The sequence below is a fragment of the Apium graveolens genome, chromosome 9, assembly GCF_009905375.1.
Source record: "Apium graveolens cultivar Ventura chromosome 9, ASM990537v1, whole genome shotgun sequence".
Taxonomy (NCBI): domain Eukaryota; kingdom Viridiplantae; phylum Streptophyta; class Magnoliopsida; order Apiales; family Apiaceae; genus Apium; species Apium graveolens.
This window is the reverse complement of record NC_133655.1, coordinates 28,986,422-29,011,681: the sequence shown is the minus strand read 5'-3', so window position 1 is coordinate 29,011,681 and position 25,260 is coordinate 28,986,422. Positions and strand designations below refer to the sequence as shown.

The following is a 25,260-nucleotide window of genomic DNA, read 5'->3' as shown; positions in this document are numbered from 1 at the left end:
GCTCTGAGTGATCAGCTGATACGGGGATGAAAGAGTCGGCCATCGCTGCTATCTAAAATCATATTGCAATATAAGAATCTTGAACTATGACGCGAATCATACTAATACATATTATACCGTATCACTCAACCTCTCGACGTTCTATTATTCTATTCCTTACTTCTAATCTTAACCCTCTACCCATTACCGTCAACCTAGGCTTGTGTTAGTGACTTATAACCGGTAGCTCTGATACCAAACCTGTGGTGCCCTCCAAACCCGGGTCAGAAGTTTGGGGTCCACACATACACACATCTTATTTATAACCTGCTTATAACAATAATAAAGATAATAATAATATATAGTGACCCTACTTACCAGCTACCACGAACCGCAACAGGTTAAAGTATGCACACAAGCCAAACACACACTTATATTATAAACCATTCAAATCCCAACTATCCAAACTCAGAACTGAGTATTAAACATTATTACAAACTTTTACAAACTTAAATTACTCCAAAAGGTGCCTACTAGCTTAACTCGATCAACCTGAACCCCTAGCTCTGACGTTGGACTGGGGATCCGCGTTACCAACAGGTTCCTTCTTAACTGGAAAAGAATATAAACAACATCGCACAAATGAGCTAACTAGCTCAGCAAGTCACAATGACAAAACTGAGAATAATGATCATCAAGTGAAAAGGGTTATGATATCAAGTGAATAATGAATTATGATTTAGAATTGGATATTATATTTTCATTTTAAAAACCAAGGTTAGGCTGCTGATCAGTCACGCACTAACCCCGAGCAAAGCACACAGCACTGCTCTAACTACTGGATCCAAGGCACACATTGGCCTAACTTGACCATTTATATGGTCTGACCACGAATTCGGTTCACAATTTTATAAAAACAATCCAATTCCAACATAATAACAGAATAAACAATGTAAAGCAATAAACAGAATCATAAACAATATTGGATGTTCGATAATGAAATGGTTTCAATCTTCATAAGGATCAATATGGCATTTTCAAAGCTTGGCTGTGAGGTAATAAAAGAATTGGATAACAAAGGAATCAACGTTTCAAGGTTTCAAGGATTTGGTCTTTCAAAGCATAAGATACAATGGTTTGAATATATAAATAATCTGGTTCAGTGTTTGGTATTTAGTTTGTATGTATTTGTGGAGTAGTATAGTATATTTGAGGTTCATATTTGGGTATACAACAATCAATGGTTTAGAAAGAATTAGGTTTACAGCTCAAGATCAATATCTAGAATCAGGGTTTAGGGCTCAGTGCTTCAGAGCACTTACAATATAAAATAGGATTATCAATCAACTACAGTATATCTCGAGAAAGTTCAGAACACTTGCCTGGTACTAGCTTGCTATACTGCACTAACTTCCAATCACAATCGTATACTCCTCGACTATCTGTTTCCCTTCCCTACGCCTTGCCTCTTCTGCACACATATCATAAGCATCTATCAATACTCTGCTTATACGATTCTTTTCGATATACACTTCTATTTACCCTTCGTTTCACCCAAATCCAATTAACGGATTGAAAGTTACGCTACAAACAAGTAAACACCGAACATATAGACCGATAGTTAATCAACAAGTCACACATATAGCATATAACACGTCAAATAATCAATGATATATCATTTTTAAAGGAGTCTCGGGTCATAAACAGGCTTTCGGGTATTTAAAATGATTTTTGAAACATTTTTCGGAATTAAAACGGGTCGTTAAATCAATTTCAGAGTAATAAACAGGGTTCGGTTGGCCAAATCTGGCTTCAAAACAATTTTATAATAATTATCGAGCCTTTAAAACAATTTAAAATAATATTTTAAAGCTCAAAATTATTTTTCAGAATTTTTAAATCATTTTAAATAATTAAATCTAATTAAATAATTAATTAAAATCACTTAATAATTAATTAAAGAATTTATCAATTAATATTCGAGTTAATTGATCAATTAATCAATTAAATATTAACTGAAATTAATTAACTAATTAATTCATATTTATTTTTGAATTAAAAATAATTTTTGGAATTAAAATAATAATTATTGGAATTTTCGGAAATTAAAAACAATTTTTAAAATAATTTTTATAAAAGAAATCTTATTTTTTTGAAAATTAATAAAACACAAATACTATTTTTACAAGTTTGTAAACAGAAATCTTATTTTTAAAACTTATAAAAATACAGGGACTAAACTGTAAGGTTGATCAAACTACAGGGGTCAAACTGTAGTTTGACCACCTTCTTCACCATGTCGCCGGCATCGCCATTGTCGGCGACACCGAGCTCGCCGGAAACATGACAGAGTCCTCGAGTGGTCGTGAAACACTCCAGAATTCAAGAATAAACCATATGCAATTCAATTATGTAAACATAATCTGCAAACACATCCGAAATCGATCGAAACGATCGAAACAAAAACTCCCCGCCGGCGAGTTTATATAAAAACCGGCGAAACTTCAAACGACAACTCCGTTCGATCTAGGAATCGTCTAATAACGTGCTATATAGGAATAGATTGCAAATTTCAAGGGGAACAAAACCCACCCCTTTAGAACATCTCATAATCCCTAAATAAGAAACCCCCAATTTTAATCAAGAACATTCAAACGAATATAAACCCTAATTATACAATTCGAGAATCAAACCCTAATTTGAACATGTTATTGAACTCCAAATCGATCATATGACATACCAAAATGATCAGGAAGAAAAGATCTACAAGATGCAAGCATCAAATCATCCAAACAATAACTCGGACAAAAATTCACACTTTTAATTCTTAATAATTCGAATATAAAACAGTTTATAGGAAAATAACATTTGATTCTGGGTTGAAATTGATGGCTGAATCAGATAGAAAATTTTTCAAGCTTCGATTCGAGTATATGCACGCCTTAATCCGATATCGGTAGCGCGTCCGAATTTGTGTTTGATTACGAAGAAAAGTTTATAATTATTGTATTTTCTCTGTAAATACTGTTTGCAAATGATTTCTGGTACGAAATAAAATACGGTAAAGGCTATTTATAATTACGGAAAATTAGTATCCCGTTGGATCATTCCAGATATAAAATGGTACGTTTATTTGTAAAAACTGATCCAAACGGTACCGGTTTTCGGGATAAATATCCAAATCAGTACAATTTGTACTGCGGTCTTGGCCTCAGTGCTTGGTTACACGTATTACGAAGTGATAATTGTGATAGTTTAATAAAAAGATCCCGTTTATCGAAAATACGAGTTTTATTGATTTACCGAAACGAATAATGTATCGAAAATATTGTGCCGGGACCCGCGCAGGACAAACCGTACGCCGGATCGAAAAAGTCGAAACATGGAAAATGCTCGGAATATTGCAATTAGGTTAGGAAGGAGTTCTCGGAAGAGTTTTGGGTTATAAAAGCGTAAAAACGGATGACGTCGGTTGGTTGCCGATTGTATAAAATAGTTTTTAAATACTCGGAAAAAGATTTTATAAAATCCATATATTTCCTATAAAATCATAAATCATCATAAAAATAAATAGGAAGATATGACAATTATCTATATTTTATTTTGGACATATAAAAATTAAAATACTCAATTAATATTATTTTTAAACATCCAAACACATTTAACACTTAACAAATAATTCACAGAATAGATACTGAACATATATAATAATTATTTATCAGCAAAAATAATTACACGATATATCCCGGATATTACAGCCATCCTGCATCAAATCTCCAAAGGCTGAAACAATTCTGAAACCAAAGGTAAACTACTCAAAATTATCATTGAAGAACCCTTTGGATGCTGTGTATGAGACACCTAAGCCTGATGAAAAGAAGCTTCTGTCAAGATCAATTGCTTTCTACAAAGATCCAGCTGATTCAGCTTAAAAAGAAGAATTGCTAAAATTTTCAGGATTGGGAAAGAAATTTGTGTGGTGGCTGGACATCCTCAATTTGCTCAAGCAAAGAGAGAAGAAAAGGCTAGATTGAAGCAGGTAAAGAAGCAAGCTGCTCTGGATGCTAAAAAGACTAAACAAAAGAAAGAGCAAATTGCTATCTTGGCCAAGCTACATGCTATAAATTCATCACAACAAATTCCTTCTCAGCCATCTGAATTATTGAATCAAAGAAGCAAGTTGAACAACAGGAGAAATCTCCAAAAATCAAGGAATTGGCTAAAAGAACTAAAAGGAAACTGGACATGGTTGATAAGGAATTGGAGAATCAGTTTCCCAAGGAATCCACTCCAACTACAACTCAAGCATCAAAACCCTTTATGGTATTTGAAGATATCAAAGTGGTGGATCCTTACAGGAACATCCATGATGAACCTATAGTGCCTAAGGATTAGCAAGAAGAACCAATCCAGAATGGGAGAACATACCAATTCCTGACTTCTATTTGCCAATTCTTAACAAGCCAAGAGCAGTCAAGAAAGTGAAGTTGTCACCTCTCAAATCCAAATCTCTAGTCAAAGCTCAATCTAAAGTCAGTAAGGGAGATTACATGTACTTGTGTGACATCAAATAATTTTCTGATCTAAACCTCTATCTAGATGAACTAGATGAAGTGAGAGGAATTGATGCATACAGAAACCTACCTGAAAGGTTAGTGTTCAAGTACAAAGGAGGAAATGAGATACAGTGGCCACTTCACAGGATCCTTCAAGAAAGCCAAGTTGTACTGATTAAAGTTTATCCATCCTTCGAGAAGAACTTTGGGTTCAATATTACTGCAAGAAGATTGGTACTGAAGAAGATTGAAGAGCTAAGGAGTGTTAGAGCTAAAGATGCACTCCCAAAGACTCTAATCATTCCTTACACAGGTAGAAGAGTGCATCTAAGGCCCTACTAGCTGATGGAGTTCATGGATGACAAAGGTGTGAGAAGATTTTTCAGATTAGAAGACCAATTGAGCATCTCCAGCAATGAGACTCTTTTGGAAATGCAAGGAAAGCTATATCTCTCAGAATCTGATGAACTGGAATTCCACAGGCAGCTCCAAAATCAGATTGAGGAAAATAACAGAAAGCTTGGAAAGAGATCCAGACCTTTAAGGAACTAGATAAATCTGCTCAGGCTAGAGGAGCATCTTGAAAATGACTGTGAGCAAAAACTTTGTACATTTTGTTAATTGAAGCACTTTTTCAGTATTATCTATTGTCTTTTAAAAGTTGTATTTTTAAGGTGTTTTGTTATCATCAAGTGTCTCTTAATTTATGGCTACAATTCCAGTAGACATAAATTGGGGGAGATTGTTGTGTATATGTTGTGTACTTGATTATTTTATGAACAAAACACCTTGGTAGATTTTACTTAGTAAAATTATGTAGCACTCGAGGGATAAGGTTTATAGTCCCGACGGATGACTCAATATAGTCCCGACGGATCATGACTTATTATCAATCGAATGAGTAGCTTATGTATCAATAAGTCTGTAGCACATTTCTGCATACACATTGTTTAGAATCTGTAGTAGTACTTAAGCCATGTTGACTTTAGTTAGATATGCAGAATAGGTTGATTAATTGTACATAGATGATGTCTTGTAATTCTGCATAAGTAAAATGAAGTCAAGTGCCTGATTGCTACCCGACGGATAAACTACAATGAATTCGACGGATGATCAACAACCCGACGGATGATCAATAACTCGACAGATGATTAATAACCCGACGGATAAAGAATTCAAATATCTGTTGACAGTGACAACTCAGTCACATGCGTCGAGTGGATGCAAATGGAATGTGGTAGCCTATTCAACTGGGTTTTCGAGAACAAAGAAGCATTGACATTTCCATGCTATTATGAAGATATTCAAAGATACTGGAATAGAGTAATGAAGTAGCATTGTAATAGACTAGATAGTTTTATTTTTATTATCCTGTCTCTTTACTTTGTAATCTTGGTGATATATAAACCAAGTAGTAGCAACTAAGGAACTATCCAATCTGAGAAACAAGTAGAGAAACATTTGTAAGCAGGATCCTTAGCATTTCTCTGTATTCTTAGTTGTTCAATTGTTATAAGCAGCTGTGAGTATTTTGCACACAGGGTTCTCTCGATATATAATATATATCTCTGGTGGAATCATTCAAATCCACCGAAAAGTTTTTAAAGACTCTTGTTTTTAATTACTTGTGTTTTGATTCATTTAAGTAACTATTCCGCATTGTGCTAATCAATTCACACTTATATATATATTCGAGTTATAATATTCTTATTTCAAGAAAAAGTTTCAAGAATTCCATTCAACCCCCCTTCTGTAATTCTTGTCATATTGTTAAGGGACTAACACCAACATTTGCACAATTCATATCGAAAATCTGACATTATTTCGTGTAGTTATTGGACAATCCCCTTTTTATTCTATTTCAATCAAGAATCAATCAATCAAACTGAATTCTAATATCAATATATCAATCTGGACACGACATTATGTTACTCAATTCACTTACCACGTCTTAACACAAGAAATAAACATATACTTCACATACTCATTAATTAATACATTATCAGATCACATATAATCACATTATGCATATCCAATGACATGTACGCACATTTCCGACTTAATCATATTATTACATAATATTAAAATAGACAACATAAGCTTCTAGTTTTGTCTGAATCTGAACTACGGAACTTAAGATACGATCGAACCAGTTTTATGAAACACTTATCAGCACATAATTCATATAACATGTAAACAACTATTCCACGCATCATATAATTCATATAACATATGACTCAGTTTATCGCAACATTCGACTCGGTACGTTTAAAACTGAAACTGAGTCGAAATGCAACTTTTGATATTTACGCGACTCGAAACTGAGACCTTTCGAAACGAAAGATTTTATGTCTCGAAAGTATTTTTAAAAATAATAAAAGATAATAATTTGAGATTGAAATAAATATTTTTTTAAAAAAATTGAAATAACATTTTTTTGTAAAACGGATTTTCTCCGGGGTCAGAGCCCCTCAAAATCAATTCCAAACATTATTATCCAACTATACTCTAATAAAATTAATAAATTTAAAATACACAATAATTTATATTTGCACATATAAACATGCCAAAAACGAAAAAGAGGGCCACCTGAACCAAAATTTGGGCCAAAAGTGACTTCTTCAACAATTTCTAAAAATTATGAAGTAAATATATATACACCGATCATGTTATCATATACTCAAATACAAAAGTGAAATCTCAAAATTTTTACCTTAAAATAAATTTTGATCACCCCAGGAGGTTATTTGATGTCGAAAATTATTCCCAGAAAATCCAAAATTAATAGCCATAGACGTACACACGCTGAAATGCCACGCATAGTAATCAACATCACCAAACTCCTTTTGTACGCCCCAAAAATAAATTAAAAGGAAATTATGCCCCGAAAATTTTCTTCTCAAAACCTTGCAATATATACCTGTGCGTAAATATCGAAGTGCTGATCATTTCCATATTAGCGATTAAATTTGGACGGACGGTTTGTAAAATATGAATTTTGAAAGTTAAAAGTATAAAAATATACGGGAGAAAGAGAGCACAGGGAAAAAAAGAGAAAGGGAGGAAACGAGTGAGAGAGAGAGAATGAGTGAGAAGAATGAGTTCTGTTATTTATTTTGATTTTTTTTTCTTTTATATCATGCCACGTGTTAACAAAGAAAACGGGCAAGTTATGTTGCTGCCATGCGTCTTTTTCCTCTGGTAGCTCTGATTTTGTCCCGTATTCTAATTTTAACGATACAATTTACGGGTAAAAATAAATCGAAAAATTATCAAAATATTTTTAAAATTCCCGAAATATTCGAAAACTAATATAATAAAATTTTCATAATTTTTAAAATATTTTTTGAATTTAACATTAAATCAACAAATAGCTACAATCACAAAATAATTTGGGACTGAATATTTGACGAAATATTATTCGTATAATCATAAAATTGCACCAGAATTCATACAGACAAAGCTGTACTCCAGATCGAAAAATTAAATTATAAAAAGTGCTCGGAATTACCAAACTAGTCTAGAAATCATTTTTTGGAAATGTTTCAGTGTGTAGATTTCCTGAACCGTTGAAGTTGCGGGTTTTCGAATAATCACAAATAACTAATACATAATTAGAAAAATCATCAAATAAATCCGCAAAGCATTTATAAAATCATATAAAAACTAATAAACCACTTGCAAAATACCTAAATAAGATATGATTCATTCCGATAATATTAATAAACAAAATTCACAATTTTGGCACATATAAACCGCAATTACAGAAAATCATTCAATCCATAATTTCACAGAAATTTCATATATACTTACATAATATTCATAAATTATCCTCACTAATCATACGATCAAATCGACGACAATATATGAAAATTTAGTTTAAAGAGGCAATCAGATTGCCAACATAATAATCCGGAATTTAAATATATAATTTTGAAAACTACACAAGCTGGAATAAAATATTAAATTTTATTCCTTTCTTTTAAGGAAATACTTTTATAACAATAAACAAATTTTTGAAAAGTCCGGGTCATTACAATCTACCCTACTTAAACGGATTCGGTCCTCGTAATCACAGAAAGAAAGAAAGAGGGTGCAATACAGGTTTAATCCATATTAATCCACTTAACAAACACATACAGATTATTCACGCTGTCATAATAATATTCACTTAAGGTCAATCACAAGATTTATACTCATAGAAATTTAAAAACACGGGATATATATTACAATTTCCCTGCTTTTGATATCAACAAAGAAGACTCTATCTATTGGACCTTTATATCTATTCGAAAGATAAATACATGGCACATATGGAACACTATCAGGTTCAGACGTCCGGAAGCCCCTTGGCATCATCTTGTGTGGCACAAACTCAGAGTTGCTCGCTTTGCGCATCACCAGTGGCTCATATGCTTGAACAGGCTCTCTACTTTTGATATACTAGCTTCAATTGGCCTTCAGGTTCCTTTACATTGTTATTTGTGTGTTGGGGGTCTGGAAACTAGAGATCATTTGTTTGCTACTTTTCACTCCAGTAGGTACATTCTGGAATGTTTAGCTTGCAGATTGCACATTGCTTTGGACAGTGACACTTGGTTGGGTATTCTTTATGACTGGGGATCTATCACTTCCCGCGGCTCTCAGGCCTTGACTCTTTTGGTTCTTCAAGTCTTTTGTTATCACATATGGAGGGAAAGAAACGCCCGTGCGCATAACAAAGGCATTTTTGGTACTACAAGACTGCTCATTGGGATTCTGGTTGAGGTAAGAGCTAGAATTTCTTCTTCTACTTGGTTTCAGAAACTTGTTTGTATAGATGATGTTTGTAGTAGTTTAGCCTGATTGATGGCCCTCCTTTCTATCTTCAATATAACCTATTAGATTGACTATAGATAGACCTTTCTAAGGCTTATCTTAGAATAAGGCTCAATCTCTGTGTATTCTTTTTTTTCTTTTATATATATATATATATATATATATCTCTACTTAGCAAAAAAATGATAAATATGACCTTTCTAATAATTTTATTTCAGAATTTTTACACATAAAACAACAAACCAACAGACGAACATAAACATGCAATTGTAACCACCTCCTAACACCAAGGCCAGAACCGGCTCATTTGTGCTGGTGTTCATTAATACATGCACAAAAAGCATCTACTATCAAATTGTTTATATTTTGTATATACAACATGCACCAAGTCAAGAACCGGCTCATGTCTACTACTGTTTACAAAGAGATGCACGCGAAGCATCTCCTATCAAATTCTTTATATTTTGTATAGATGTTCCTATCAAATCAAGGGAGCAATCAAGAGTCTTGTACCCCTTAAAAGTTATCAACTTTTTCACCTCATCAAAAATATTATATTTATATTATCTCTTTTACACATCAATTTTAACATCCTTCTTTTAAAAAAACATTTCAATTATTAACATACCAACATGCCAACTTCAATAATTTAAAACAAAAAATAAAAAATAAAAATATAATAGATATATAACATTTTATGCAATATCGGGAACAAAAATAAAATTAGCACCCTAATTATAAGATAACAACTTTTGACACACCATGTGAATTCAATTGACACTCCAATAAAATTCAAATGCGCTAATATAAGCGTGAGATAAAAATAATTGACTTTCCATCAATATGAACAAAGTCTAAAAGTAAAATTCAAATGCGCTAATAATATAAGCGTGTGATAAAAATAAATGACTTTCCATCAACATGAACAAAGTCTAAAGTAACCTTCTAATCATATTAGTATTAGTGGTAGAGTTATAAATATTTATAAATAATTGCACGATCTCTTCAAACCGATTTTTTAGTTATACTGTATTAAGGATATTCTTGTCATATTTATTAGACAAATAACTATGTTTATAAGTTAGTTATATTTATTTAAATTATATATGAGTTAAAAGGTAACTATACAACATATTTATAATTATTGTATAAAAAGAGATATACTAATAAAATAACTCATTAAATATATAATATAGTGATAAAATATTTCATTAATTTGAGACATATTATACAATTTCCCAATTAAAAATATGCATGCTGTATTGGTTAAGAACAAAAGTTTGAAACATCAAAAGCTGACATTCAAATAATATATATGTTTGTAATACTTATCCTGAAAGTTCAACCACGATTTTACAAATCAAAGGCCAGCATCTGACTAATATTTTTGTTTTACTTGTGTTATTTAAGTATATAATGGCAAAAAAAGAAAGTATATAATTGCAATTTGCAACATAAAAGTTAGAAACTATTTATAATTGCAACATGTGTGGTACTATTAATTATTAATAAAGAGTAATGGTACATGTAATGAAAATATTACATTACTATATCAACTAGAAATATTACAGTAATGTAATATTTTCATTTTTCAACAACGACTGCAGTCTGCAGATGACCCATTTGACTATATAAACTAGAAATATTGATATTGCTGTCCTGTGAGTTGTAAATATTATAAGACGGCCTAGCTAGCCAGGCAAAGTTATTTAAACATATATGGTCTTTGAAATAATAGAGTTAGTAATATTAATCGAAGTAGACTTGACTAGCTAACAGCAAAACACTTTAAATTTGAGGTCGTGAAGTTCGGTTAATATACACTGAAAATGGGCCAAATAGCTTCTCTTCGTCCCAAAAAAACTTGAAGGCAAAGTAGCCATAATCACCGGCGGTGCAAGTGGCATTGGCGAGGCCACGGGCTCGTATCTTTGCCGATGAGGGTGCACATGCGGTAGTCATAGCAGATATCCAAGATGAACTAGGCCAAAAAGTTGCAAACTCAATCGGTGACCACTGCACATACATGCACTGTGATGTTACTAATGAAGATCAAGTGAAAGCCCTAGTGGAATCAACTGTCCACAACTTCGGTAAGCTTGATATAATGTTTAGCAATGCAGGAGTTCTTAGAACCTGCAAGGGTGATCAGAAAATTCTAGATCTCGATCTCGATGCAACTGATCTCATGTTTGCAATCAACGTGCGTGGAATGGCTGCGTGCGTGAAGCACGCGGCCCGTGCAATGGTAGAAGGCGGGCTAAAGGGAGGCAGTATAGTGTGCACTGCTAGCCTGGTTGCTGCGTGGGGCATTCCTCAGACTATTGACTACGTGATGTCAAAGCATGCAGTGTTGGGATTGGTAAGGGCTGCAAGTAAAGGGCTTGGAGAGCATGGAATAGAGTAAATTGCGTGTCGCCTGGGGCAGTGGCAACACCGCTTGTCTGCGGTAAATTTCAAATGGGTGCGGAAGAGTGTGAGAAAATATTTGATGGTGACATTGCGTTGAAGGGGTGTGGAGCATTAAAAGCAGAGGACATGGCAAACGCTGTGTTATTTCTTTCTTCTCAAGATTCTATGTTTGTCACTGGACATAATTCGGTTGTGGATGCTGGAACCAGACCCTACGGATGACCTCATAATTAGTTGCTTCTGCAACCGAATGTTGCAACCTTGCGCCTGTACTATCAGTCCAGCAGATTATTTACAAATTATGACTTTATATTGTGTGTGAAAATAATAAGAGACATCAGAACATGTGTATGATCTTTTTAAGTTTGATTAAAAATATTGTTGCAGCCCAAAATTTCCAAACTCTACAGGTCTTGTAAATTAATAGGAGAACTCAGGACTAACTTTTGCAGGCTGCAGGTTAAACTTTCAAGTAAGGTCTAATTCCCGATCGAGATTCAAAGAGAGAAAGATAACTCCGACCCTTGATGATGGCCTACGGAGTAATGTTAGGTAGAATTGCCTCAACATCTAACTTATCAATGTTTACGAGGTTGCTATAGTTGGCTTTTTGACTGCTGCAGCTATCTTGCATTACTTCATTATTTCTAACTATATGTGTTGCTCAAAGATTCTCAAATCATAGTTGAAGGTTTGTTTTTTGTTCAAGCTTGTTCTCAGCCTCAACAAATATTCTCCAATAAAAATGTTAGGTTAGCCTTAAGCAGGTAGTCGACTATGATTACCATTTAAAATGAATAAGATAGGATCTCCAATAAAAATGTTAGGTTGTGATTATGCTTGCGTCTCAGTCCATCTCTGTTTTCCCTAGATGTTAGTACTATTCTTTTCTATCTCAAGTGGCTGCTGTGTATCATTGCATCGGCTACATATATCCTTGTAAGTGCTTCAGTACCTTCAATAATAAGGGTGCCAGATTTACTTGCATGTTGGCTAACAACTGTTTTAAGTGCTTCAAGTCAAACAGGTAAGCTGTGAATTACTTGATTCATCACAAGCTTTCAGCTAATAATACTCTATATAGACATTTTACCACATCTTCATAATACTTGACCCGAAGATTTGTACATTTTCTTGCAAGAGAATTCATAATAACTATTTGCAGGTGAATGTGGCGCCCCAAAACCCGGGGTCAGGCAGTCTCGGAGGCCACGCCATCTAAACTCACACAACTCATACTACAGTATATAAATACTCACGCTTCACGACCCCACACTTATCACATATACTTATAGGTTATTGTTTTGGAAACGAACCATCATAACTAGAGTAATTGTCTACCATCAAGTGATATTTATTACAACCCAAAAGTAATTAATCTTACCGGGGAGTGACCTTTAGATAAGGCTAGTCCGCCGGTCAAATATACGTTTCTTGTTTCTTACCTTACATAAGTCATACTTATAAATAAGCCGAACTATAAACAACTGAAAACTAATCCAGCTTATTCTGACTACCTGTGGTACAGCACCAAACAATCTACGGAACAGCTGGCCATTTCCTACCTGTTTCCTGGCTGTGGTTCTCATGGCAGGCATCATGATTCACTGTTGTGTTGTGTCAATTTAAGAAAATAAGTGTGAGCTATAATGCCCAGCATAATAATGTACAGTATTGATAGGGATAAATAAGTCCTGATTTTATAATTAATGGGCTGATAGGCCCAATAATAAGATGTATAATATTCAGACCAGAAAGGTTAAGCCTGATGGACCAGATCAGGCCTGGTGGAATAAAAAAGGCCCAAAAGCCCTGATTATTAATTAATTTCGTAATTAATTAATAAGGGAAAAATCAGCTATTGAGAAGAGTCCCGATAAGGATATAAATCCTTATAGATTAGCCTCAAGGGGATCTAAAAGGATAAGGAATCAGCTTCCTACTTCCTAGGACTCCTAAGTTTATCCTAATTCAGAGGCTTGTCCACCAAGTCTCCTACACCAAGTCCAATTCAAGGACTCCCACATCTATATAAGGGGCCTCACCCCACAAATAAGAACTACGTTTTTTGGCTTGATTCTCTAATTCACAGAGATACGTAGGCATCTCGTAAAGGCAGATTGAGTCACGAAACACGAGAGCAGCCATTAAAGGCCTTGAGCTCCCGAATCTTAGTATTAAATACAGCAAGTAATAACCTTGATTTCTTATCCATAACATTTGGCGCCGTCTGTGGGAACGCAATAACAACCATGGCGAGAACACGGAGAACAATTGGAGCTCTAGAGAAAGAAACACCATCAGAGACAACCCAGGTGATTTCATCAACCGTGGAGGTTCCTCCCCATTCAACTTATGCATCTACTCAGGGGGAAGCCCAGACAGGGGCAACTCAACCTCAGCCACAAGGGACAACTCCCCCGACTATTCAAGGTACGAATCCTCAAGTTCAGCAAGTACATATACCTGTGAATTCTCGACCCGTCGGGTATGAATATTCAACTGTTGTTACTACTAACCCCCCTTATGGGATGCCCCTTCACCCTGAGGTTGGAGGAAGCGGATATGCTGGGCGAAGCGAGGCACGAGGGCGGTCGCCCCCCTATATACGAGGTTTGGATCCTATCCTTGAGGATCGGGAATTTTCTGGTCCATACACTGAGAGAGACTCCGAATCTTCGGATGATGAAGTGGCCCCGAGAAGGAGGCGTCCTGGAAAAGAGCCAATAGCCGATGGAAGGCAACGCCCCCAAAGCACCCCAGGGGCGAATCCCCAAGAAGTGCAGGAAAAGATCAGGGCTCATGAGGCTGAAATCCAAAGGCTGAGGCGTGATTTGGAGGCTCACCAAGCCACCAGACCCCACATACCTCCTAGGGGGAGAAATCCTCCTCCTATCATAGACCTGGATGGTCCGGTAAGAAGAAGGGCTGCTGTCCCAAGAACTGATCCGAGCAATCTCCTTCCCCTTGGAGATCCTGATGATCCAACTCCACCCTTCACAGAAGAGATAATGAATGCCCATATCTCAAGGAAATTCAAGATGCCCACTATCAAAGCCTATGATGGCACGGGAGACCCCGCTAATCATGTTAGGACATTCTCTAATGCACTGCTGCTGCAACCCGTGAATGATGCTATAAAATGTCGGGCCTTCCCTCAAACCCTGTCGGGTATGGCTCAAAGATGGTACAGTCGCCTACCCCCAAATTCTATTGGATCATTCAGAGAACTAAGTCAGGCTTTTATTAAGCAATTCATCAGTGGAAGAGTCCATGAGAAAAGTTCAGCGTCTCTTATGAGTCTTGTGCAAGGAGCTAAGGAATCCTTAAGAGATTACCTGAATCGTTTTACAAAGGAGGCTTTAAAAGTCCCAGATCTTGATGATAAGGTAGCCATGATAGCATTGCAACAAGGAACTAGGGATGAGTTTTTTAAGATGTCTTTGGCCAAACGACCCCCTGAGAGCATGTTGCAGCTCCAAGAGAGGGCAGGGAAGTATATCAAGGTTGAAGAAAGTATGAGGAAGACCGTAGTAAGTAATGAGCCCACTGGAGGCAAGAAACGAAAAACTGATTTGGAGTATATCGCTAAGGACAAATATCCTAGAACCGAACAAAACCCTGATTCAACCCCCAAGAAGGGAGGACCTGGGCAAAAGTTCACTGAATACGCTAGGCTGAATGCTCCCAGAAGTCAGATTTTGATGGAGATTGAGAAAGACAGAGATATTCGCTGGCCTAAGCCCTTGAAGGCTGATCCCGCCAAGCTAGATAGGGGCAAGTATTGCAGGTTTCACAAAGATGTTGGCCATGACACCGATGAGTGTAGGCAATTGAAAGATGAAATTGAGTTTTTGATTCGAAAAGGAAGATTGAATAAGTATACTGGAGATGGAGGGGACAGAAATAATAATGGAAGGAAGAACTTTGAAGATCGTAGGAGGGACCAAGATGATCAGGGGCGGAATCCCCAACCTAGAGGACCAGTTATAAACACCATTTATGGAGGGCCGAAACCTCAAGGGCCTGTGATAAACACGATCTTTGGAGGTCCAACTGCTGCTGGATTGTCCAAAAATTCCAGAAAGGCATATACTAGAGAGGTTATGCATATTGTTGGAGAAGCCCCGAAGAGGGCCAGGACAGAAGTAACATTGGCTTTTGATGATTCCGACCTAGAGGGTGTGAAGTTTCCCCATGACGACCCGCTGGTCATAACACCAATAATAGGAAATAGCCCGGTTAAGAGGGTCCTTGTGGATAATGGTGCTTCTGTGGATATCTTGCTCCACGACACCTTTCTAAGGATGGGGTATAACGACTCCCAGTTAACACCAACCGACATGCCGATATATGGATTTGCTGGAGTAGAATGTCCTGTGGAAGGGATAATCAAGTTGCCAACCACCATAGGTACGGAGCCAAGGCAAGCAACGCAGATGCTGGATTTCATAGTGGTAAAGGCTAGTTCAACTTATAATGCTATCATGGGGAGAACAGGGATACATGCCTTCAAGGCAGTCCCCTCTTCCTACCATTCAGTCATGAAGTTTCCCACCCGAAACGGGATTGGAGAAGAGAGAGGAGATCAAAAAATGGCTAGAAGCTGTTATGTGGCCTCTTTGAGGGCAGATGGAGTCGGGGGGCAGGTTCTTCCTATTGAAGATATGGATGTTCGAGAAAATGATGAGAATAGAGGAAGGCCAGCAGAAGAATTGGTTTCGGTTCCTTTAGATCCCAAGAATCCTGAGAGGATGACTTTCATTGGAGCCACATTAGAGGAGCCCCTTAGAGGGAAGTTAGTGAAATTTTTGCAAGAAAATAGTGATGTGTTTGCATGGTCAGCAGCTGATATGCCAGGCATAGACCCGGAGTTAATTACTCACAAGCTAAACGTGGATCCAAGTCGGAAGACAGTGAAACAAAAGAAAAGAAATTTTGCCCCGGAAAGACAAGAGGCTATAAAGCAGGAAGTGGAAAAGCTCTTAGAGGCTGGTTTCATTGAGGAGATTCAATTTCCGGAGTGGTTAGCAAACCCTGTAATGGTGAAGAAGGCTAATGGAAAGTGGAGGATGTGTATAGACTTCACCGATCTGAATGATGCATGCCCCAAAGACTGTTTTCCGCTGCCTAGAATTGATACTTTGATTGATGCCACCGCTGGACATGAGATGCTGAGTTTCATGGATGGGTTTAGCGGATACAACCAGATCAAAATGCATAAGGATGACATTCCAAAGGTATCATTTATCACTGACTTTGGTGTTTATTGTTATCTTGTTATGGCGTTTGGTCTCAAGAATGCAGGAGCCACCTATCAAAGGTTGGTGAATAAAATTTTTAAGGATCTTATTGGGAAGACTATGGAAGTCTATGTTGATGACATGCTAGTCAAGAGTCTAGTAAAGACTGATCATATAACCCATTTGAGGGAAGCTTTTGAGGTCCTGAGGTACCACAAGATGATGTTGAATCCCACGAAGTGTGCTTTCGGAGTAGGATCTGGAAAATTCTTGGGATTGATGGTCTCAAAGAGGGGAATTGAGGCTAACCTCGATAAAATAAAGGCAATCCTGGATATGGAACCCCCAAAAACTGTCAAGGATGTTCAGAAACTCACAGGAAGGGTTGCTGCGCTAGGACGATTCATCTCCAAGTCAGGAGACAAATGCTTGTCATTCTTCAAGTCATTAAAGAACATTAGAGACTTTGTATGGAGTGAGGAAAATCAGAAGGCATTTAAAGAGTTAAAGAAGTATATGGGCCAGGCCCCGTTGTTGGCCAAGCCAGTTCTGAGTGAAGTTTTATTCTTGTACTTGGCTGTTTCAGAAAGCGCCTTGAGCGCGGTGTTGGTTAAGGAGGAACTGAAAGTCCAGAAACCCGTATACTATGTCAGCAAAATTTTGCATGGTGCTGAGTTGAATTATTCAGCCATTGAGAAATTCGCTTTAGCCTTGGTAATGGCTTCAAGAAAGCTGCGTCCTTATTTTCAAGCTCACCAAATTGAAGTGCTAACAAATCAGCCACTGAGAAATATCATTCACAGTCCCAAGGCAAGTGGGAGACTGATTAAGTGGGCAATAGAGTTGGGAGAGTTCGATCTCAAGTATAAGCCACGTACGGCCATAAAAGCCCAGGCACTAGCTGACTTCGTGGTGGAATGTACCATACCCAACCAAGAAGTCGGGGGGCAGGAAGATACCATACCTCAAGACAAGGGAGTCGACAATGGGGACAAAGAGAAAGAATATTGGGTTCTCTATTTTGATGGAGCATCAAAAACAAATTCCAGTGGAGCAGGGTTGGTTTTGCAAAGCCCTGATGGATTCTTAATTGAGTATGCCATGAAGCTAGACTTCCCAACCACAAACAATGAGGCAGAGTATGAAGCCCTGATTGCTGGCCTTGGTCTAGCTGGGACACTTAGAGTCAAAAACTTAAAGGTCCGTGGAGACTCGAAGCTGATCATATCCCAGGTAAAGGGAGAATTTGAAGCAAGGGATGATACGATGGCTAAGTATGTTCGCCTAGTAAGGGCTGTGATGACCCAATTTAATGAATGCCATGTTGAACACATTCCAAGGGAAGAAAATGCTAAAGCAGATGCGCTATCAAAGTTTGCTTCATCTGAGATTGAAGAAAGTTCAGGGAGTGTGTACTTCCGTGTTTTGAAGACACGAAGCATAGATGTTAAGCTTGTGGCTCCCGTAGGCTTGGGGACGTCATGGATTGATCCCATCAAGGCTCACATTCAGACCGGTTGGTTGCCAAATGATGCAACTGAAGCACGGAAGTTAACTGTTCGGGCACTAAGGTACTCTTTGATAGATGGGATTCTTTACAAAAGATCTTTCGTGGTTCCCTACTTGAGGTGTCTCAGGCCCGATGAGGCACGCTTGGCTCTTGAAGAAGTGCATGAAGGTATTTGTGGACAACACTTGGGGGGAAGGGCCTTGGCTCATAAGATAACCCGTTTAGGCTTCTATTGGCCAGAAATGATGGTTGATGCCAAAGAATATGTAAAGAAGTGTGATCGCTGTCAGAAACATGCACCAGTGGCCAGACAACCCCCCGAGATGCTGACCTCTATCAACTCACCTATTCCCTTTGCTATGTGGGGGATGGATATTCTAGGGCCTTTTCCTATGGCCACAGCACAAAGGAAGTTTCTGATTGTAGCCATTGATTATTTCACTAAGTGGATTGAAGCCAAGCCCTTGGCCAAAATCACAACTAAACAGGTTGCACAATTCCTGTGGGAAAACATTATGTGCCGATATGGAATTCCCCGTATCCTCGTCACTGACAATGGAACACAATTCAACAACGAGGAATTCAAGAAGTATTGCGAAGAAAATGAAATTGAGTTACGATTCACCTCTGTGGCTCACCCGCAAGCCAATGGGCAAGCGGAGGTAGCAAATCGGATAATCCTGGATGGACTAAAGAAGAGAATCGAAAAATCAAGAAATAATTGGGTGGATGAGATACTTCCCATATTATGGGCCTATAGGACTACCTGTAGAGTCACGACAAATGCAACTCCTTTCATGTTGGCATATGGGGCAGAAGCAGTAGTTCCCGTGGAGATATCACATTCCTCTCCAAGGATTCAGGCTTTTGGTGAAAAAGAAAATGAGGAAGGGCAGAAGTTAGCCCTGGATTTAATCGATGAAGTGCGAGATAAAGCACACGCAAAGATAGTAGAATATCAGAAAAAGGCTTCATTCTACTACAACCTAAGGGTTAAAGAGAGGTTTTTCAAACAAGGTGACCTAGTCTTGAGAAAAATAGAGGCTTCTGGTGTCGGACAGAAAGGAAAGCTTGCCCCAAATTGGGAAGGGCCGTATAGAGTCAAGAGCGTTCAGGGTAGAGGAACCTACAAGCTGGAGACTATGGATGGTTTTGAAGTCCCGAGAACCTAGCACGCACAAAACCTGAAGGTTTACTACGTGTAAGATGGTCGAAGTACGATTCTCACTTGTCATTATGACAAGTAGGTTTAAAAGCACCTTGAAGCTTTGTTTGCATAGTATTTTTCTTTTTTAGCTATTATAGATCAGGGTCGAACCCATATTATGTAAGGTTTTGGAAAACCAGACTTGAAATTGAAGAGTTCGAAATTATTTCAACCTATGGATGTTTGAGTTGTGATAATACTTGTGTGGCCCATTAAGCCAAGTTTGAATATTAAAGTATCGGAAAAATGAAGGAGAGAATGCAAATAAGGAAAGTAGCATAGCCCCGCAAGGTAATAAGTTTTAATACAAACAAAAGTCCAGACATAAATTAAGGATAAAATTACAGAATAGAAAAACTACTCCTCCATGCGGGAGCCTTCATTCTCTTTCTCCTTATCAGCGCCTTCAGCGTCCTTCGCAGGAGAAGCGGGAGGAGAAGCAGTGTTAGGATCCAAGATGCGATCATCTGGCTGAGGAGAGTCGAAGAGGGCGTCTATGCTGTCCTCTGACTCAGCCTGCTCAGGACTTATAAAGTCCTTAGGGTCGACTAAGCCCGGGTACTTCTCAGAAACAGCCTTCACGGCCGCATCCCATCCCTGAGTGAACTGTAGGGAATAAAGACCCTCATCATGAATCTCCATGAGATTCTTAAACTTGTCAGAATCCATGTAGTCATCAATGAGCTTATCCTTATCGCTCCTAAGTTTCACCAGCTCGGAATGAGCCTTAGCCAGCTCCTCTTTCTTCGTGTCCAGCTTCTTCTCAAGGACCTTGGCTCTCTCCTCCCACTTCTTCATCTCCTTTTCAAAAACATCGGAGTTACCCTTCCAAGATCTAGCCTGATGTAGGGCCGCCTGGAAATAGGTATTACTCTGCAAAGAAATATGTATGAGTTGGCGCAAATTCATTGGGATACAAGAAAAGTTGAAATTCACAAAAGAAAGAGAAGAAAAAAGAAAATTACCGCAGCTTGGGCTTGAGAGCCCAGAAGCTCAATAGTCTCGACATCACTCCCCGTAACAATGTCAGTGAAATCATGGGGAGTGATGGAATGGTACGACCAATCCTTGGCATGTTTGGTGGATCCAACCACCGTATCGCTCCTCCTGAAGCCCCAGTTAGGCCTGAAGGAATGTGCCTTAAGTGGAGGATCCACATCGTCCCCCAGCTCGACCACCGGGACGTGGGGCTTAAGGAAAGTAGGACCGTCAGGTTTGCTCCTGGGATCCCTATTTAACTTGGCCCTCTTCTGGCGGCCAGATTCCCCCTCCTTGGGCCTATTGACGTTATTAATAGCCTCACAAGCTGAAAGGAAAAGCAGAAGGAATATTAAAATCCAGAAAAAAGAAGAAGTACGGTTAAAAAGAAGGAAAAATAATTTCGCAGGTATAAGTTTACCCTTATCACTGGCCTGGGAGAGACCAACTTTCTTCAAGGAAAACTCCTCTAAAAGGGTCCAGGTGTCTGTTTTCCCATCGTCTGAAATTAAGGCTTGGTAGGCCACCTCCTCCTCATCAGTTAATCTAATGCTACCAGGACTACCATCTGATACTTTGCAAAATGGCCTACGGAAGAGTGTGGCCCAATCACCCCCAGCCCAGGTCAGCCTAACAAACTCATCCCTCCATTTAGGGTTGTTCTCGACTATAGAGTTACTATCAAAGATATGGGGAATTTTGGGCCGTTGGCGAATTAAAACCCAGCCCGGCTGACTCATGGAACTATTATAGAATTGGAAAACTTTCCTAAAGACTGCTACGGAAAGAGGAAAGCTATTCCTGAGACAAAGGACCATAAAACAGATAATGTTCCTCCAGGCGTTAGGAGGGAGTTGACAGGGGTTGATTCGTACATCGGCTAGTAAACGAGGAATAAATTCGTGAAATGGGAACCTAAGACCTGCGGTCAGGGCTCCTCGATAAATGAACAGGGTATCCCCCTCCCAATTACAAGTCCTATCCCCAGGGGCGGCTGGAGTGATCCTAAGGTGGGGTGGAAGTCGGTACAGGGTATTCATAGACTCTATCCTACCATCTAACTCATGAAAAGTGTTACCATGATTATACGAATCTAACTCAGACAGAGAAGGATATTCATCACCTCTCGAGTTAATCATATCAATGAGGGAAGTATATGGAGATTGAATTTGAATGTTTGTACCTCTCTTAGAGACATTCATCTTCTGCAAACGAGCTAGGTCACGGTCCGCCATTAATATGCTTCGGTTGAAGGCTTGAAACCCAGAAATACTTGAGAATGGTGGAGCTGCGGTGGCTTTGGTCGCCGGAAATCGCCTTCAAAAGGGAGAACTTTAGAGAAAAATGTGAGATAAAATGAGAAGTGGGAAGTGAGGTGAGGATTCTCACTCCACACTACACTTATATAGGCGAAAAGCTCAGAATACGAGGCGTTTTTAGGCCCATTTAGCCAGGCCCAACCTAGAGGCCCATCTACAAGAAGTATCAGGAACAATCTAGAAGCTCCTGTGGAATTTAAAAAGTCAAAAATCGACTAGAACCTTAATATGGTTCGATCAGAGTCCTGATCGATGCAAAAGAGGATCCTGATCGATATCTTATTCGAACAGGAGGGAAGAAATCCCCTAAGATCGATCAGAGTCCTGATCGACACAGAAGAGAGTCCTGATCGATATCTTATTCGAACAGGAGGGAAGAAATCCCCTAAGATCGATCAGAGTCCTGATCGACAGAGAAGAGAGTCCTGATCGATATCTTATTCGAACAGGAGGGAAGAAATCCCCTAAGATCGATCAGAGTCCTGATCGACAGAGAAGAGAGTCCTGATCGACATTCCATTCGATCAGAATGGTCGAGAGCCATTTAATTCGATCAGAGTCCTGATCGAAATCGATCAGGAATCCTGGTCGATTAAGCCCGTGTAACAATCGACTAGGGTGTCACTTTGAAGGCCAATTCGGTCAGAATCCTGATCGAAATCGATCAGGAATCCTGTCGACCAGAGTGTAAGATCCTGAGCTAATTCGATCAGGATCCTGTCGATTTTGGCTGCATCCTGATCGATTTTGTCTGCATCCTGATCGATTTTGAATGCATTCTGATCGATTTTAAGCCAGAAAATTAAGGATAAGTCCCGGGAAATTAGGGAAAAATTCAGAAATAAGGAAATTCCTTAAATAATTTCTGAAAAATGTTAATATTTTCAGAAATAAGGAATAAATCCAGAAAATTAAAGGATAAATCCCGGAAATTTAGGGAAAAAATCCAGAAATTAAGGGAAAAATCCAGAAATTAAGGATAAATCCCAGAAATTAAGGGAAAAATCCAGAAATTTAGGAAAAAAATCCAGAAATTAAGGATAAATCCCAGAAATTAAGGGAAAAATCCAGAAATTTAGGAAAAAAATCCAGAGATTAAGGATAAATCCCAGAAATTAAGGAAAAATCCCAGAAATTAGGGAAAAAATCCATAGATTAAGGATAAATCCCAAAAATTAAGGAAAAATCCCAGAAATTAGGGAAAAAATCCAGAAATTAAGGATAAATCCCAGAAAATTAGGATAAATCCCAGAAATTAAGGGAAAAATCCAGAAATTAGGGAAAATCCCAGAAAATTAGGGAAAAATTCCTGGAAATTAAGATAATTTCTGAATAAAAGGAAGATTCATTGTAAATGTGTAGGTCGCTCCACACTTTACGCAAAAACGAAACCCTGAAAGGGAACGAATAACTTCTGCGAAACCTAATCAATATTTCCCAAAAGTTGGGGGGTAAATGATAGGGATAAATAAGTCCTGATTTTATAATTAATGGGCTGATAGGCCCAATAATAAGATGTATAATATTCAGACCAGAAAGGTTAAGCCTGATGGACCAGATCAGGCCTGGTGGAATAAAAAAGGCCCAAAAGCCCTGATTATTAATTAATTTCGTAATTAATTAATAAGGGAAAAATCAGCTATTGAGAAGAGTCCCGATAAGGATATAAATCCTTATAGATTAGCCTCAAGGGGATCTAAAAGGATAAGGAATCAGCTTCCTACTTCCTAGGACTCCTAAGTCTATCCTAATTCAGAGGCTTGTCCACCAAGTCTCCTACACCAAGTCCAATTCAAGGACTCCCACATCTATATAAGGGGCCTCACCCCACAAATAAGAACTACGTTTTTTGGCTTGATTCTCTAATTCACAGAGATACGTAGGCATCTCGTAAAGGCAGATTGAGTCACGAAACACGAGAGCAGCCATTAAAGGCCTTGAGCTCCCGAATCTTAGTATTAAATACAGCAAGTAATAACCTTGATTTCTTATCCATAACAAGTATGAAAATGACTGTATGATAACATCATATATGATAATTATATTTTATTCGAAAATAGTTTTCCTTGGTGATACACACCTTCTTATGAAAACAATTCTTTAAGGGATTTTATTATCCTGCGAATACCTTAATAGTAATCCCAACACCTAGGCTTGGGTTACGGTATTGCATCACAATTCCAATTGGAAGAATTTGGACATTTGTTGGAGCCACCGCATACGATGATCAGTCGTACTGCGATAAAAGTAAACTTTTCTACTAGTAGAGGGACGACACCTTCATATTTTGGTTATCACCCTTGCCGCATACGGGCTATGTGTCCTCATTTCGGGTATACACACACTTCGCAGGTCCATAGATACATATTGTACCGTCTCCTCCGGTACCAGTAGTCTATCCAATACACGAAGTACTTGGATCCTACCCCTCCCTTGTCCTTTAGGAAATCCTATCATATTTCGAGAACTCGAACCACATCGAAGTTATTGTTAGTGTATACTGAAAATATTTATTTGAAGTATGTACATTTATTTCTGGCCAGTTTATTTGAGAATCATTTGAATGTTTACGTGTTATCTAATATTATATATTGTGAACAATCTAGTATCAAATGGGATACAGAATATTAGATTGTTAAATACGGTTATATAATATAATAAGGTTCACAGCACAGGTGGTGTTGGACAATCCACTGGTATGGATGTAGTATTATTTAGATTAGTTTGTATTGACTAATAAATAATGCTAGTATACTTTGTGTATATTGAACAGAATCAAATTTAGAATTGTTCCCTTAATACTGATTAAGAAGGAGAACTAAGATTCTATGTTATTATTAATGCTTAGGTTCTTAATCCGGAAATAGTAATTGACACGTGTATATTATTTACATGCTTTGATTTATATATGAAATAATTCTTTTGAATTATATCATTATATTTTGGGTGATGGAATTATATACATGGTGTATATTATTTATTGAAGGAATCCATGTCCTGATAATATTCGGGTTAATGATGTCCCCTTGAAAACTCAAAAAAATTTAATTATGTGAAACCCTGCAAGTGGAATTTATTCTGGCATAATTAAATAAAGGTTGAGTGGATGATCAAGGATAAAAGATATTAATTAAATAAATTATCAGTAATTTATTTAATTAATGGACATATGATATTTTAAATATGGGGAATTTAATAAGCAAATAATATTGGAACCGAATTAATTAAATTACGGTAT

General features: G+C 37.7%; 1 pseudogene; it reads left to right on the top strand.

Annotated features, from left to right (window-relative positions):
• The first annotated feature begins 10,871 nt into the window (after positions 1–10,871).
• LOC141685174 ((+)-cis,trans-nepetalactol synthase NEPS2-like) lies at positions 10,872–12,146 on the top strand (annotated as a pseudogene).
• The last annotated feature ends 13,114 nt before the right edge of the window (positions 12,147–25,260 follow it).